Below are 17,682 nucleotides of genomic sequence, written 5' to 3' on the forward strand. Positions count from 1 at the left end.
CAAGGGAGAGAGAGTCATAGCTTTTTGGAACCTCCTCTCTCCTCTCCCACACTCTCTCCCTCCCTTCTCTCCACTAAAAAAAAAAGTCAATAGGGTGGATCTAGGGGCTTTTTTTTTTTTTCTTTTACCTATCTCTAAAAATAAAGAATTAGGGGTAATTTTATTAACTCGCTCCTAAAAAGTATGCATTAGGGGTGGTTTTGGTTATTGGCCTCTAAAAATATTATAACAGGGGCAATTTTATGAATTGATCTCTAAAGACGGTACAATAGGGGCAATTTAATTTGTCTGCCTATTAAGGGTAGGGTATTCAATAGGAGTAGTATTTCTATGTCCGACACAATAGATAATAATTTTTCAATAAAATGGAAGGCACCAAATAACCTCTAGGGGCTTTAATTTTTCCACGCCTAAATGTTAGTCAACAGGGGCAGGATTTTTTATATGCCCCAATAGTTACCCTTTCTAAATTTTCGCCTACATTAAGGGTTTTCAGCAGGAGAGAGAACGTTAAATTTTCCCAATCCCGCGGTGTTCTCTAATATACTTTGAAAACCTAATCGCAGCCTTCTTTGATATCCTTTGAAAATCTAGCCGTTGTTTCTTCTTCAAAGGTATTGGGGCTCCTTCAGTTTCTCCCCTGTTCTCTCTCTATCAAGACTCCTTCGATCGACTCCCACACTTCTCTCTCACCTTCACTCGATTGAGATGCAAAATCAGCATGTAAGTTTGATCTTTTTTTAGACAATGAATGCTATTTTGTCTATGAAAAGTTGTTCTATTATGCAGACTTTGCTCTTAATTTTATTTTTTTTGTAGTAGTTTATTTCCTGTTGGTGAATACAAGAGTTTAATTAGAATTTTTTTTTCTAGTTTCTGTGGGTTAATTTAGTCTTTGAATGAATGTAACCGCACATTAGATTTCACTCTCCAAGTATCCCTGTTCTCATAGCTTTGGAATAGACTAGATACAATAGATTCTCCAAGTATGTCAACCCCCTTTTTAACTGTTCCTCCAATTTCCATTTCATCCTCTTTGCTGTAAGGCAGGTCACTGAAAAGTATTCATTAGTTGTTCTCAGCTTTAGCAGTTCTCTGGCTCTCTTTTTCTTTTTCTTGTGCACAAATTTTCTGGAAAGTGAAACCTGAAATCTCTGAGAACTTAAACTAACTCATGTAACCTGAAACTACAACCCTTCCTCATGATTCAATTTTACAGTTATCAAGTGTTACTGCCAAAAATCTGTATAAAGCTGAGCGCCGATCCTGCACAAACACAGAAGGTAAAGGCCCAGAGGTGTCTCCGGGATTAGTCCTCCGACGCCCAAGTTAGAGACTAGTAGAACAGTATTTTCATAGGAGTAATGGTGAGCATATTAACTTATCTCTTCTGTCTTTTAGGGTTCCTTCTTATAGGATTACCCCATTTCCGAGTCCTACTAGGATACGTCTTCCCACCTTCGTGGAGGGAATCTTTCCTATTCGGGTATCTCCTCCCCCTTAAGTAGTTTAGAGTCCTTCGCATGCCTCTCTTCGTTGAGGAGGACTCAAGCTTACCCCTTTTTTTTGAAATCTGCAGTCCTGGTCGTGGCGGATATCACTCGGCTGGGTGCCACGTGTCTTTGTCTCATCGGGTGACAAATTTGAGCGTGTCAAAAGCCCCCTACTGCCACTAAGAAATCCTTCTAGTGGGAGTAACCAAGCCTTCCTTTCCCTCTTCATGTTCCTTCGGTCCTCTTCATTCGGATTCGGCCTTTGTCTTATCTGAGATAGAGGCCTTCCGTCAGGTCTACTCGACTTTGGCCTGAGCCCCCCACTGAGGTAGTAACCTTCGGTCAGGTCTGCTTGACCTTTGCCTGAGCCCCCAACCGAGGTAGTGACATTGGTCAGTCTACTCAGCCTTGGTCTGAGCCCCCAACTGAGGTTGTGACCTTTGGTCAAGTCTGCTTGGCTTTGGCTTGAGCCCCCAACTGAGGTAGTGACCTTGGGTCAGGCCTGCTCGGCCATGGCCTGAGCCCCCAACCGAGGTAGTGACCTTAGGTCAAGTTTGCTCGGCCTTGGCCTGAGTCCCTAACCGAGGTAGTGACCTTCGGTCAGGTCTACTCGGCCTTGGCCTGAGCCCCCAACCAAGGTACAAAAGAGGCTTCATTTCTCGTGCTTTTGGCTTTATAATGTGTCGCTTGTGTGTCTGGCTCGAGCGACGCGTCACTCGTGTGTTTTTCTTGGGAGTGCCTTGGGAATCAACATTGATGACGTGTCTTGGTCATTAATGGCCTCGAGCAGTCAGATCGTCGTTACCTTGCCTATATAAGGTGAATTTCCCCTCATTTTGGGCACTTTTTACCAGAGCCATCAACCTTCGGTCTCATACTCTCCCCTTCATCTTTGATCCTCATCCATCGTCATCAGTAAGTTCCATATCAAGCTCCTTTAGTAGTAGGCCCTCATCTTCTGAGGGCACCATTTCTAACCCCAGGAATCGTAGTCTCGGATGTGTCCGAGGCATGTCCTTGGGTTCATCCTCCGAGTCCCATTCGTCCTATGTCTCCTCCTCTACTGCAACACCTTGTGGATCTGCTGGTGGTCTGAGCGTGGAGGATATTATGGAAGGGGTTTTTGAATCCCAAGCCTAGACGAATGAGTCTCCTCCCATAGAGGCTAGGGACATAGTATCTACCACGTTCGAGGTAGAGCTCAATGAGCTTAGGGTATCCTACAGTATACCCGGTGAGTTCGACCTTCAGCTCCTGAGGCCCATCGACAGGGCTAGTTATAGGAGCCCTGGCGAACTTTGCTTCTACCACGATGCCTTCAGGGTAGGGCTTTGGCTTCCTCTTCACCCTTTCTTCAGCCAAGTGTTTCAGCACTACGACATCTACCAGACCCAGCTGACTTCGAATGGGTGGCGGCAGATCCTTAGCTTTATAGTGTACTTCTCTCGGATTTAGAGGCCCATCTCTCTTCCCCTTTTTCTTAATTGTCTTTCCCTTAGTGCCAGTAAAGGGGACTCGGGCTGGTATTACTTCAGCCCTCGAAAGGACATTAGGTTGCTGAATGGGTATCCCTCGTCGATCCATGGCTGGAAGCATAAGTACTTCTTTGTGAGATCATCTGAGGGTTTCCCCATCGACAATGTCTGGGACATCCCCGACTTGAAGGATGTGAACTCCGTGCTAGCCCTCTTCGGGGTGGACGTGGAATCGCTGGTATTGGACAAACACAAGCCTTGTAGTCCTCCAGTCGAGTCCGATAATCTTCAATCAGATGTCATCCTGTTTTGGTTCAAGCTTAGCCCGGGTGAGTCTTAGGTTCACCCGATTTCATTCTTGCCTCATCTGCTTCTTCCTTGTGCTAACTTTTGCTTCTCTTATGCAGTGCAACTCTCTAGGGCTGATGTTAGGGCCGTCGCAGCTGCAAGGTAGGATCAGGTCAAGGAGGCTCGAGCAAGAGAGGCTCAAGCGAGGGAGGAGCAGCAGAAGCAGAAGCAAAGGCAAAAGGAGAAGAGGAAGGTTTCAGCTTTTGAGCCGACCAAGCCTCCTTCTAAGAGAAAGAGGGGTCTCACGCATGATCACATCGAAGGGGCCATTTAGGCTTTGGCCGTGCAGGACCAAGATGCCTCTGCCCCATCTGAGCCTCCATCTAATGTTCATTTCCAGAGCCCAGCTCTGAGCTGAGGCAAGTGCGAGCGTGGCTTCGTCCCTGAATGGTCTGTGTAGGAGGATGACTCTTTCATTGTTGGAAGGGTGTCCTAGGAGCTGGTGCTAAAGGGGGAACCTCCCGAGAGATGTTTCCGATACCCAGAAGCAGGGGACCTTGACCATGGTGACCAGCACATGCTTCTACATGGCAGGGGTAAGCTTTCTTTGGTCTTCGGCTTTCAGATTTCCTTCTTGATCGATGTATCTCATTTCTATAAATGCTTTTCTTCAGGCCCAGAACCAACTTACCCAGCTCATCGTCCGAATTAAGGCCATAGATCGGGACTTGGAGAGATTTGAGATGGAGAAGGTGAACCTAGAGAATGAGTGCTTTGTTCTACTTGAGAAGGTAGAGCATCTGGAGACTAAGCTCCTTCGGGTTCGTCAAGAGCACGACCAGGAACTGTCAGAGCTTAGGTCCCAAATGTTTGCGAGGCTTAAAGCAGCCGAAGCCCAAGGGGTCGAAATGTACAAGGCCTCTGAAGACTTCTATGAAGAGGTTAAGCAGGCTGTAGCTCTAAGATACACGATGGCCTCGACTGAGGTCTGAGATGGGGTTCTCGAGCAGTATCCTAAGGTATCCTTTAAGGATAGTGGCCTCATTTTTGAGGAGGAAGGTGGATCAGCCTCGACTCCTACCCCTGTGGCAAGTCAGGTGACCGAGCTCAAGGGGAGTGATGATGAAGAGGTTCAGAATCCCCGCAAAGTCCCCCTTACACCTAGTTGTGATGGTTCAGACCGAGATGTCTCCGACGTTGTTGATAACGAAGCCATTTTCCTGACTGAAGCCCCTTGAGATGCCTAGCTTGTTCTTTTTTATTACTTTTTTGCCTTCGGGTCTCTTTTTTGTATCTTTTTTTCTTGCAACTTATGCCTTCAGGCCTCTTTATGTAATTTGGCCTTCGGGCTTCTTTCATGAATGGAACTCCTTCTTTCTTCTTTGATGAACGAAACTCTCCCCCTTTTTTTTTTTTACAATCCTAACGATTAACTTCGAACCCGAAGGACTATCACAGGGCTTTGGCTCGCAGGTAGGGGTATGAAATCTAAAGCTCTTATGCAAGTGATTGTCAAGTGACATGTCAAGCTTAATTACAAGGTGGGAGCATAAGGGCCAAAGCTCCTACGCAAGTCAGTGGTGTGTTCCTTTGGGCCCAACCACTGGCACTTCCTTTATGGCTGAAGGATGAGGGACGCTGTTGGCAGTCCTATTACACCGAGTGGACCTTCGGTCGGGCATTCCATGCTCTGCTTGAGCCTTCGACTGAGGGAGTCCCTTCAGTCATTTCAGCTCGGCTTCGGCCTGAGCCCCCAACTGAGGAATACTACTTCGGTCAGGTCTTTTCAGCTTTGGCCTGAGCACCTAACCTAAGGATGTACATTTCATAGCCATCTGGAAACAATTACCATAAACCAGCTTATATATTTTGAAATGAAAATCCTCCGAAAAGCTTGATATGGAGAACTACAAATTGGAAGTGCTTAAGAATTCAAAAAATAACTAAGTAAATGTAAATGTGTTCACTACTACTGCTTGGTATGTTGTTACTATTGGTAGAATTTCCTCAAGTTTTTTGAGTTCTATGATCAGGGTACCCTTTCTCCCCCTGTAGTCTCTAGGTGATAGGATCCTGGTCGTATTATCCTGGTGACTCTGTAAGGTCCTTTCCAATTTGGAGCCAACTTTTATTGATGCTTGGGGTCTGATATCTTCACCTTTCTGAGGACAAGGTCGCTTATTCTGAACTCATTTCTTCTGACTTTATAATTGTAATACCTCACACCCTTTCGCTATTAGATGGTGATCCTTTCTTATGAGGCTTCTTGTACTTCATTCAAGAGGTCTAAATTAGCTCAAATCCCTTTATCGTTTTCTTTTTCATCATAGTACTAAACTCGATGGGTCGTGGCTCTTACCTCCACTGGGAGCACAACTTCGGTGCCGTAAGTTAAGTTGAATGGTGTTTCTCCGGTGGCGGACCTTTAGTCGTGTGGTAAGCCCAAAGGATGTTTTGTAGCTCTTCTCCCATAACCCCTTGGCATCATCCAACCTTTTCTTTACTCCTTGAAGTAGGGTACGATTGGTTACTTCCGTTAGCCCATTAGTCGACGGGTAACCGATGAACGTTTTCCTGTGGTCGATGCCAAGGGCTTCACAAAATGAGTCAAAAGTTGGGTTAGCGAATTGAGTTCCATTGTCTGTTACCACCACCCAGGGGATCCCGAATCGATAGACCACCGCCCTCTCGAAGAAGTCTCTTATATTCCTTTCGGATATTGTAGCCAGTGCTTCGACTTTCACCCACTTCGTGAAGTAGTCAACCGCCACCATAACAAACTTTCTTTGCCTCGTGGATAGGGGGAACGAGCCTAGGATGTCCATTCCCCACATGGCAAATGGTTTCGGGCTAGACAGGGAGGAAAGCTCGATAGCGTGCTGCCTAGGGATGGGGGTGAACATCTGACACTTAACGCATTTCCTGATGAATTCCTCTGCATCTTTCCTTATGGTCGGCCATAATATGCCCTGCCTCAGTACTTTGTGGGCCAAGGCCCAGGCTCCCAAATGTTGGCCACATATCCCTTCGTTTACTTCTCAGAGCACATATTCGGCGATGACAAGGTTCAGACACTTAAGGTATGGTGTGGTGAACCCTATTTTGTAAAACATCTCGTCCTTCAATAGGAACCGCGTTGACCGCATTCGTACGTTCCTTGCCTCATCCCTATCTTTGGGGAGCTCTCCTTCCTTCAGGTACCTGATTATGGGATCCATCCAACTAGGGTCGTCCTCACCAATGGGTAACACCTCTTGGGTACTTTCGGTGCTTGGTTGGGGTACCATTTCAAAATACATTGATCGTCTGAGGGCCACGAAGTCAGAGGTGGCCAACTGTGACAATGCATCTACGTTGGCGTTCTCTGCCCGTGGCACCTGCCTTACCTTGAACTCTTTGAAGGCTACCACTTTCTCTCACACCACCTTCAAGTATTCAACCATCCTTTGTCCCTTGTCTTCATAGTCTCTATTCACTTGTCGCACCACGAGTTGCGAGTCATTGTGCACCACCAACTCTTGTACAATCGAAGCCCACGCCAGATTAATTCCAGCTATCAATGCTCCATACCCAGCTTCATTGTTGGAGGGCACTAAAGTTGAACCATAGGGAGTACTCAATCTTGAATCCTTCAATGCTGCCTAGTATGATTCCTACGTGGCTTCCCACTTGGTTGGATGCACCATCCACATATAATGTCCAAGTCTTTTTTGCCCTAGCCTCGACGACCTCCTGGGGTTCATCTAAGAGCGTTGTCTCGACTATGAAGTCGGCTAGGGCCTGTGCTTTTATCATCGTTCTCGATTTGTATTGAATGTCAAATTCTCCCAACTCTATCGCCTAGTTTACTAGGTGGCCAGATGTATCCGACCTCTGCAGTATCTTCTTCAAGGGTTGGTCTGTGAGCACTCATACCGTGTGTGATTGAAAATAGGGTCTCAGCTTTCTTGCCACTATCACCAGTCCGTATGCCACCTTCTTCATCTTTCTGTATCTTGTTTCTACTTCCAAAAGGGTTTAGCTAACATAGTATATTGGTTGTTGTTGCCTTCTTTCTTCCTTTATCAATACCGCGCTTACCGCCATTGCTAATATAGCTAGGTATAACTGCAAGGTATCCCTAGTGTTTGGCTTCATCAGTAGCAGGGGCGTTGCTAAGTATTCCTTCAGCTGTTCAAAGAAATTCTCGCATTCATCCATCTATTCAAATTTTTTGGATCCCTTCAAGGCTTTGAAGAAAGGAAGGCACTTGTCAGCCAATCGAGACATGAACCATCCTAGGGCAGCGACTCTGCCTGTCAGCTCCTGGACTTGCTTCACATTCTGCGGTAACCTCATATCTTGAATGGCCTGTATTTTCATCGGGTTGGCTTCAATCCCCCTCTCCGAGATGATGAAGCCAAGGAAATTTCCCGGTGCTACTCCAAATTCGCACTTCACTGGGTTCAGCTTCATGCCGTATTCCCTCAGTAGAATGCCTTCTCTAAGTCTCGAATATAGTGTTCTGCCTTTAGGCTTTTCACAAGCATGTCATCCACGTACACCTCCATGGTCTTGTCGATCATCCCCTTGAATATCTTGTTCACTAACCTTTGGTAAGTGGCCCCTGCGTTCTTCAGCCCGAAGGGCATTACTTTATAGCAGTAAAGCCCCCTTGGTTATGAAGGATGTCTTCGAGACATCGATCTTACACATCTTGATCTGATTGTACCCTGAATATGCATCCATGAAGCTCAGTGCCTCATGTCCTAAAGTGGCATCGATGAGAAGGTCTATCTTCGATAGGGGTAGCTGTCCTTTGGGCAGGCCTTGTTTAAATCCGTGAATTCGATGTAGATCTTCCACTTCTCGTTTGCTTTTGGAACCATAACCACATTGGATATCCACTCGGGTTACTGGATTTCACGAATGAACTTGGCCTTTAGCAACTTCTCTATCTCCTCATCTATCTTCTATGCCTCTCGGGGGCGAAGGTCCTCTTCTTCTGTTATACCAGCTTCTTGGTTGGGTAGACACTCAGACGATGCTCTATTACCTCTCGGGCTATTCTAGGCATGTCCAAGGCTGACCAGGAAAAGACATCAGAGTTGTCTTGGAGGAACAAGATGAGCTTTTCTCGTTGTTGCCTTGGCATCAGGACCCTAACTTGGAATTGACGAGTGTTATCCCCTTCTTCGACGTCAAATTATACCAACTCTTCTGTCGGTTCCCCCCTTGGATAACTGGTGTCATCATGAAGATCCTCTATTAGAAGCGCCTCGCCTGCCTTTTCTTTTCCCCATAAGGTGGTGGCGTAGCATTTTTGGGATGCCTCCTGATCACCTCAACACTCGTCGACTCCGTTCTTGGTTGGAAACGTCATCTTGAGGTGTGGTGTGGAGACAATGGCCTTTAGCAAGTTTAAGCCGACTCTCCCCAGTATGGCGTTGTACACTGATGTGATGTCCACTACTAGGAAGTTTATCATGATTATTACTTAGCGATCTCCGGTGCTGGCCCTTACTGGTAACTCGATCGATCCCTCTATTTTGACCGGGGCACCCAAGAACCCTTACAACGGGTGTTTGACCTTCAACTTTTCTCTGTCTGGGCCCATCTTTTGGAAAGCTTCAAGAAACAATGTCAGCTGAGCTGTCGTTATCCACCAAAATCCTTTTTACTTTGCAATCAGCTAGGGTCATGGTGACTACCAAGGCATTGTCATGTGGCATATGCACCCCTTCTAGATCCTCATCCGAGAAGGAGATAACTATCCCTGTCTTTGCCTTCTTGTATGACCATTAGACCACGTGTACGCTTCTCGCACAGGCCTTCACTTTTCTAGCCGAGATGGAACTTTCTCCAGAGGCCAAGCCTCCACTAATAGTTGCTATGACCCTGGTTGGGCTTTTATAATCATCTTGGGGGCGATGGTTAGCTTCCTCGGGTGTCCGATCCCTTTGTCGCTCCTGGTTGCCTTTGCAGGCTGGCTCCCTTCTTTCAAGACAGCTTCTACCGTCCCTTTGGCAATTGTCCCCGTGGTCGTTGCCATCTTGGGCATCTTCCTTCTCACGGTTTACAAATCTGTCCAAGTATCCTCTTCGGATCATTCCTTCTATTTCCCCCTTCAGGTGCCAATAATCTTTGGTGTCATGGCCGTGGTCTCTGTGGGAGTGGCAATATTTGTCCATGTTGCGCCTCTCGGGATGTCGTCCCATCTTCCCCGGTCACTTTATGGGTCTGGCATTTAGGGAGTCTTTTATCTGTATTAGCACATCTATCCGACTCCAGTTTAGGGCCGCATACCTTTCAAACCTCTTCGGAGGACTGGGTGCCTAATCACGTCTGGACTTTCGTCTTTTGCCTTCGGGAGGCTTATCATCACCTTTTGAGGTCCTTTTCTTCCCCGTCATTCCCTCAGCGTCTTTGTCAACTTAAAGGGTTTCTTCTATCTGAATGTACTTATCACACCGAGCCTTTAACTTAGCTAGGTTCCTCGGTGCATGCTTCGCCAAAGACCTTTTTAGCTCTTTGTCTTTGACGCCTCCCAAGAGGGCCGTGAACTTTTCTTTTGAATCCAGACCTCTGATCGTAATCTTCTCCGACTAGAAGCGCTTCATATAATTTCATAGTGACTCTCCTTGTGCTATTTGACATTGGTCAGGTTCAATGTGGTCTTTTGAAGGGGTTGGCTACTGGAGAACCCCTTCACAAAGAAGTAACTCAATTCACTGAAGCTGTGAATTGATTTCGTCGGCAGGCGTTTGTACCATATCCTTGTCGTTCCTCTGAATGTCAAAGGCAAGGCGCGACACATGTTTTTCGAGACTCGATGGAACTACATCGTGACCTTGAAGCCTTCCAAATGATCGACAGTGTCCCCAGACCCGTCGTAGGTATCGTATTTGGGCAGACAAAAATCGACAGGAGTGGATCCCTCAGGACCTTATCAGTTAGAGCCGTGTCATTAGTGAGGTCCGCCTCGTGAGTTCTTGTCTGGTTTTCTACTACCTTTCGAATTTCATCCTTCTGGTTTAGGATCATCTACTTCAACCCTGGGTCTTCATATCTCTATTCGTCTCCTTGGTGAGGTTCTTCATGCCCAGCCCCTGCAGCGTGCCGTGTCCTTTCTTTAGGTGTGGGGCTTTCCCTTGTGGCTCAATTTCGAGGATTCTGGTCGGACCTTATCGACCCTAGGCTACTCTGGTCCTCGTCTTGAACTCGTTCTAGATGGACATGGGAGCCTCGTGCTGCCCCACTGATCCTCTGAGAGATGGCCTTGGAGACCTCCTTCATTATCTTGGCCATTCGGTCATACTTCTCCTGAAGGGCGTCAAACTGCTCCCTAGTCACATAATCCTACGCCCTAGGAGGATTACTATCTCTACACACCTAATGTCCGATCGAGCACTGATCCCTCACGGGCCCTTCCCGATCATCATTTTCTCATTCTTCAGTGATGTCTGCTGAGGGGGGGAGAGATTCTGAAGGTTCCCCCTCATTCATATTTATACTCGATGCTGCTCTTGTTTTTTTACGATTGTAGGTTTTTCCCACCATTACTCTGTCATTCCCATGGACGGTGCCAATCTGTTACTGCAAAAAATCTGTATGAGGCTAAGCGTCGATCTTGCATAACCACAGAAGGCAGAGGCCTGGAGGTATCTCCGGGATTAGTCCTCCGACGCCCAAGTTAGAGACCAGCAGAACAGTATTTTCACAGGAGTAATGGTGAGCGTATTGACTTACCTCTTTTGTCTTTTACGGTTCCTTCTTATAGGATTACCCCCTTTTCAAGTCCTACTAGGATACGTATTCCCATCTTCGTGGAGGGAATCTTCCCTATTCGGGTATCTCCTCCCCCTTAAGTAGTTTAGAGTCCTTCGCGCGCCTCTCTTCGTTGTGGGGGACTCAAGCCTCCCCCTTTTTTTGAACTCTGGAGTCTTGGTCGTGGCGGATATTGCTCGGCTGGGTGCCACGTATCCCTGCTTGGGGTGCCACATGTCTTTGTCTCACCAGGTGACTAATTTGAGTGTGTCATCAAGCAAACCACCGTATTCATATTTAGTTTAACCCAGGTGCTTACCTACTTTGTCCTATCTATAATGAATATTGTTTGTGACTTTAGGAAATGGGGTGAAACTATGGGTGAATGTAATTCTAAAGCCACTGAATTTTCTTTATTATATTTGTTTTAGTGAAAATTGGAGGGCAAGGTTCCATGTAGCAGACCCCATTTAGCTGGGTTAAGGCTGAATTATTGTATATTTGTTTTAGTGAATGGTTGAGTCTTTTGTATCCCAACCCATTTGCTGATATTGGGATTAGTGGGAGTTCAATTGGCATTTAGGGGGTTGCGGGAGATTTTGAATTCCCTGATACGAAGGTGCAACTCAAAGTAGCATATTACATGTAGCATTTGAGAGAAATATAGCAATAGGGAAAAAACACATAATATACTAATATCTAGTATCTAAAATTCCAGGTTGAAGATATTCAGCACTTCATTTTATACAATTATCTCAGGTTTCTTTAGTAGTTTGAAGTGTGCGATTGGATTGATGTTGGAAATTATGCAAAACAAAGCAGAGATATGGGATATGATAATATGGATTAATAAACTGAGATGTGAAACAAGAATTTTAGAATAATTGATAAAACCAAAAACTTGGGCTCAAAATTGGAGATTATTCTGAATCCATGTTGCTGCAGATATGATGACTTAGATGAAAAAAAAAAGCTCAAAATAGGGGTGCTGTTGTGTACTAGATTATATAAATGCCGGAAAATTGACATTGAGGGTGGTGGAAATAAAGTGAAATAAAAAGAAATAGAAAAATAGGATGATAGAGATGAGACAGGAGTCCACCTGCCGAGTGCCCACTATAGGATTCCACCAAGGAAGCCGCGAGAATCGACTCAAGAAGAACACTACTGATTCCACCACAGCAGCCTAGAGAAATGAGAAATACATTGCTGGTAACCCCACCCAACACTAATCCTAATCTAAAATGGAGACCAAATACAACAAAGGAAATTTAAAAAAGAAAAAACCCAAGGCTAAGAGAAAAACTGAACTGAGTTAGAAATCAATAACACATAATACCATAGAAAACTTCTTATAACTTCTAATAACTCTAGGAATAGACTCAAGAAACTCATATTATTCAACAAAGAAAAAAAAACTAATAGCTAGACCCCATGGTTTGACTAGTAAGATTTGAACAGCTCTCAGCTAGTAGCTCTTCCTCTTCCCTAGGCTTGACTTGCATTCAGCTAATTCAATTTAAACTTCATGGCAAATAACTCAACTGGACTTATCGTATGCTATCTGGACCTATTTTTCCAGTTTGTTTTTAGTTGTTTCAGCTCCAAGGAACATGAAAGTTCTATTTTCCTAACCCTCATGTTCTAACCCAGAAAAGTAAAAATCCTTTAGAAAATGTTGTCACATTTTCTTGCTTGGTTATTATGGCAGGAGGGGAATTGAATTAGCTTTGAGGGAAAAGATTGAAGCATTTAAACCATGCATGGAGATTAGGGTCAATTTAGACCATATGCATTCACATTGGATCTTGATGTTCTGGTACAACTATGCATCTCAATTGCTTATAAAAGTTGTATTTGATGGTAACCTTATTGATAGATCAACTATCAATAAACATCTATTAGGCACCATATTTTTGCATTAACAAGGTGTATGTTGCACATGAGCTGCGACTCTCATTAATGAAGCCTTAGTCAACAATTCCTCCCTTTTTTGCTTCAATTCCACATGCTCCATTGGGCTCATGTGAAATGTTTTAAATTTGACAACAGTGTATCTGGGACTAAATCCATATTTTTCCTATTGTCTTTCACGGGTGGTACCACATCTGGATCTAGAAGCTTTCCCAAAAATTAGTGTCTTCCCTCTAATCTATTTGTTTCAAATTTTATGCATGGTAATTAATTGTTAATGCTTTAGTTTATAATTTCTTGCTATTCACTTACAACTATCATATTGGACCATAAGGTGTTGCGGTTGACGAGAAATATCAAAGGCAGAGAACATTTGTATTAATTGAATGGCTAGGAGTTGGGTTGAAAAGTCAAAGGACCCTAGGTTCTGCGCAGGGGATACATATATAGCTGGGATAAACCAATTCCTGGATTTTGCTTTGCTAATTCACCCAATAATGATAAGATCTTATGCCCTTGTCTACAATGCATAAACCAATATCCAAAAACACATGATGAAGTATTTGATGATTTGATATGTATTTGAATTATAAGAAACTATATATTTTAGAGTTTCCATGGGGATGTTACATGTTCAAATAGGCCTATAATTGAAGATTATGTGGAAATTGATGAAGACAATAATGTGTTGGGTAATGAACATGACATTAATACAGTTAACATGCACGGCATAATAAATGATGCATTCGACATTAATTCTTCTGAAACAATTGGTGTTGGAGTTGCAGGTGGGTATAAAGAGGGAGAAAGTTTAGAAATAGATAAATTTTATAGATTAATACAAGATGCAGAGAAGGAATTGTATCCAGGATGTAAGGATTTCATCAAATTGTCATTTATTGTTCAACTATACCATATAAAATGTCTTTGCAAGTGGAGTAACAAGTCCTTCTCTATGTTGCTGGAATTATTGAAGAAGGAATTTCTACCCGGAGAACACTATACCAAAAGCATTTTATGAAGCGTAAAAGATTATTAAAGAGTTGGGTCTCTTGTACAAAAAAAAAATTGATGCATGTCCTGATGATTGCATGTTGTACTGGAATGAGACATCCAAAGTTGAGTCATGTCTTAAATGTGGTACTTCAAGGTAATCAGAGGGACACAAACGTCCAATAAAAAAATTATGCCACTTCCTGTTGATACTAAGGCTACAAAGATTATACTTGTCGTCAACAAAATCATCTGAAATAAGATAGCATAATGAACATCGTACAAATGATGGGACGTTACGTCATCCTACAGACTCAGAAGCTTAGAAAGAATTTGATGAATGACATCTAACATTCAATGAGGATGCTCGAAATGTTAGACTTGGGTTAGCAACTAATGGCTTTAATCCTTTTGGTTTAAAGAGCAATATGACAACACATGGCGTGCCTCCATTGAATGTTATATAACATTCTTCCATGGATGTGTATGAAGCAACCATCATTTTTGTTGACATTGTTAATTCTAGGTCCCAGATAGCCGGACAATGATATATATATATATATATATGTTTTTACAACCACTGATAAATGATTTGAAGGAATTGTGGGATATTGGTGTTGAAACTTATGATGCCTATAAGAAAGAGGCTTTCCTAGAATTGAAATTCATGAACCTATGACCATATCTGTATCCAGGATGATTGAGGGGAAAAAGAAAACAATTATTCTGCCTACATGCTACATATTGTGTAAAGAAGACAAAGAAGTGTTCTGCAAAGCTTTAAAGGGGGTGAAGGTCCCTGATGGTTATGCTGGAAATATATCACAATGTGTGCAAGTCAATGAGAGGAATATCTCAAGATTGATGAGCCATAATTTTCTTCTTTTAATGCAACAACTCATTCCTTTAGCACTACGATGTATTTTACCGAAGAATGTTAGGTCAGTGCTGATTTTATTATGTGACTTCTTTTGTTGTTAATATACTAAAGTAGCACAAGCAGAAGATTTTCATAAACTTGGAGGAAGTATAGTAGAAACATTATGCCATCTTGAGAGGTTATTCCCACCTGCATTATTCGATATTATGGTCCATTTACTAATTCATTACCACATGAGGCTAGGCTAGGTGGACTAGTACATTATAGGTGGATGTATCATTTTGAAAGGTTAGTGTTTAGTATCAATGCAGCTAAATATTAATTGTTTCATTGCAATAGAGAGATGGAACTCTTCCCTTTCAAGCTTTTTCTTGTGGATAATATGTCTTAAATCTAGAAATCATTGTTGATCCTACAAGTTCATGAAGATATTAAAGGATTATAAGGGTAATCCAAGTCACACAGAAGGGTCAATTGCAGAACGATATGTTGCAGACGAATGCCTAATATTTTGTTCAAGGTATTTCAAAGGTAAAAACACAGCTAAACCGACCGAATAGGAATACTGGGATTGGAGACATAAGTAGGCCAATAGGAAAGGTTGAAATAATTAGAATGGAGATGATATATTAAGCACACCGATATGTACTTTTCAATTATGATTCCCTTGATATATATAAATTCTAATAAATGACAAATTTTAGTACGCTAACTTTTTATATGATTCAACAAATTTTGATTGCCAAAATTTTATTTCATTTTTTAGATATCATCTTAAAGAAATCAAAAGGGAACAAGGTCATAATGGCAGAGAACAAAGTAGATTGAAGGCGTATGCACAATCATTTCCAAATTGGTTTGTAAGTCATGTAAGTCTAATAATATTGCTTCAACTAAAATTTATACAAAATGAATTTTTTAAGGCTCCTACTGTCGTAACATGTATGATTGCATTGAATAGGTCGACAAGCTAAGAAAAAGTGGGGTCGAGGTACCTGACAACATCAAATGGTTATCTAAAGCCTAACTGGGAGGCAAAAAGATACATGAGATATATTATCAAAGACACATGGTTTAACAGTAACGAATGTGAAGCCGATTTACAAACTCAGAATAGTGAATTTTTAGTGATGAAAATAACATCAAGCGCTAATGGTCGTAGAGATCCTAGGTTTTTCGAAGAAAATGTAGCATATTATGGCATTTTGAAGGAAGTCATTGAGTTACAATATTCTCTGAATCTTAAAATAGTGTTATTTCAATGTGATTGAGCTGATATTAAGAAGGGGGTGGTAAAAATTGATTTCGAGTTTACACTCATAAACTTCAATCATATGATGCATACTAGGATAAATGAAATTGATGAACCATTTGTCCTTGCTACACAAGCAAAGTAGGTGTTTTATGTGCAAGACCCCACAAAACATGAATTTCAAGTTACTATAAAAATAGCGATACATGATAATTATGATATGGAGGGAGATGTACCTGAAGACAATGTTCAAACTTGGAGGCAAATATCAATTCAAAACAGTCACATTAGGAGAGGACAAATTGGTGAAGATGATACTGGTCTTAGTTTAGATTTATATTTTCTATTAAGGGTTAGCATTTTATTCTGAGTATAAGATTTTGATAGCTATAATAGATTGGACCATAGTACTTACCCTTTAAAGTGATATTTCATTACAGGTGTAGAAAATGGATGACAATCTTACTGAAAACATCGCAAATATGAGTGCGGTTGCATTTGGTACGATCAATAGCTATTTTATTTTGATATAATGAAATATTTTATCAATAAAATTGTATTTATTTATTGTTGTAAATTTTTATTTTGTATGTAGACAATCATAGAAAGAAACGAGGTCAATCTAGGGGATTGATTACAATGTCATTGCCATGTGGTCAAAAGGTGAAAGTTAGGACCAATCCTTACCACCAAGGGATTAATAAAGATGCAACATGGTTGCTTACGTGGTTGAGCACACATGTAAAGACATTTGCAACGATTATGTCACTTAACTATCTTGATTAACGAAAAGTACCAACACATTATAAGGAAGCAGTTTGGGAGAAGGTTACGGTATGGTCACACCAACATTAAGGTTTTCAATGTAGGCTCCGTTTGTTTCAGCTTGAAAAATTTTACGGTTAATCAGATTTTCCTTTGTTTTTTTTTTTAGTTTGGAAATTTTTCATTTGGTAAAATTTTACAAAAGGTCACCGTTTCTAAAAAACTGGATGGAAAATTTACCCTAAAATTTGTTTGTAAAATTAACTTGGAAAATCTATCGAAAGCTCCTCATCTCCTCCTTCCCTCTTCCCCGCTGATCATCTATAGCCTCTCCACCTTCTCTCTTTCTCATCTCAGAGCATATCTCACTCATCTCAGAGTAGGCCTCACAGATCTCGCAGATCTCATAGATCTCGTTCATCTACTCGCCTCCTCATCTACTCACTCAGTTTCTAGAGTAGAGACTATATATAGATCATGCAAAATATCATAAGCGAGCGAGAGAGAGAGCTCATTTGGTTATTCATTGGCTAGGGTTTTCTCGAATCTAACGCCAAAGCTTCAATTTACTTGGGTTAGTTTTTTCAGTTACTTCTAGTTTCTCCATTCTTAGACTATCCTTAGTTATCTCTGCAACACATTCAGTAAGATAATATATGATTTGCTTCTCTGGAAGTTCACTCAATTTTCTAAATTTAATGTAATGACCCTTCTGTCTCCGCTTCATTGATTTAATGAACTACTTGTATTTAGTTTCTATTGGTTCATGGTTTGTAGTTTTTCTTACTGATCAATCTGTTTGTTTTTCATTTTTTATTATTTGGGAAATATAATTCATTTGGGTTTGTCAAATTCTCTGATACACTTTTTTATTCA

At 42.2% G+C, this 17,682-nt stretch overlaps 1 long non-coding RNA gene across 1 annotated transcript; it reads left to right on the forward strand.

Annotated features, from left to right (window-relative positions):
- The first annotated feature begins 466 nt into the window (after positions 1-466).
- On the forward strand, positions 467-16,791 carry LOC122061281. The gene is made up of 3 exons (XR_006134612.1): positions 467-723; positions 16,482-16,542; positions 16,637-16,791. It is a non-coding gene; the product is annotated as an uncharacterized LOC122061281 (long non-coding RNA).
- The last annotated feature ends 891 nt before the right edge of the window (positions 16,792-17,682 follow it).

The sequence above is a fragment of the Macadamia integrifolia genome, chromosome 14 (genome assembly GCF_013358625.1).
Source record: "Macadamia integrifolia cultivar HAES 741 chromosome 14, SCU_Mint_v3, whole genome shotgun sequence".
Taxonomy (NCBI): domain Eukaryota; kingdom Viridiplantae; phylum Streptophyta; class Magnoliopsida; order Proteales; family Proteaceae; genus Macadamia; species Macadamia integrifolia.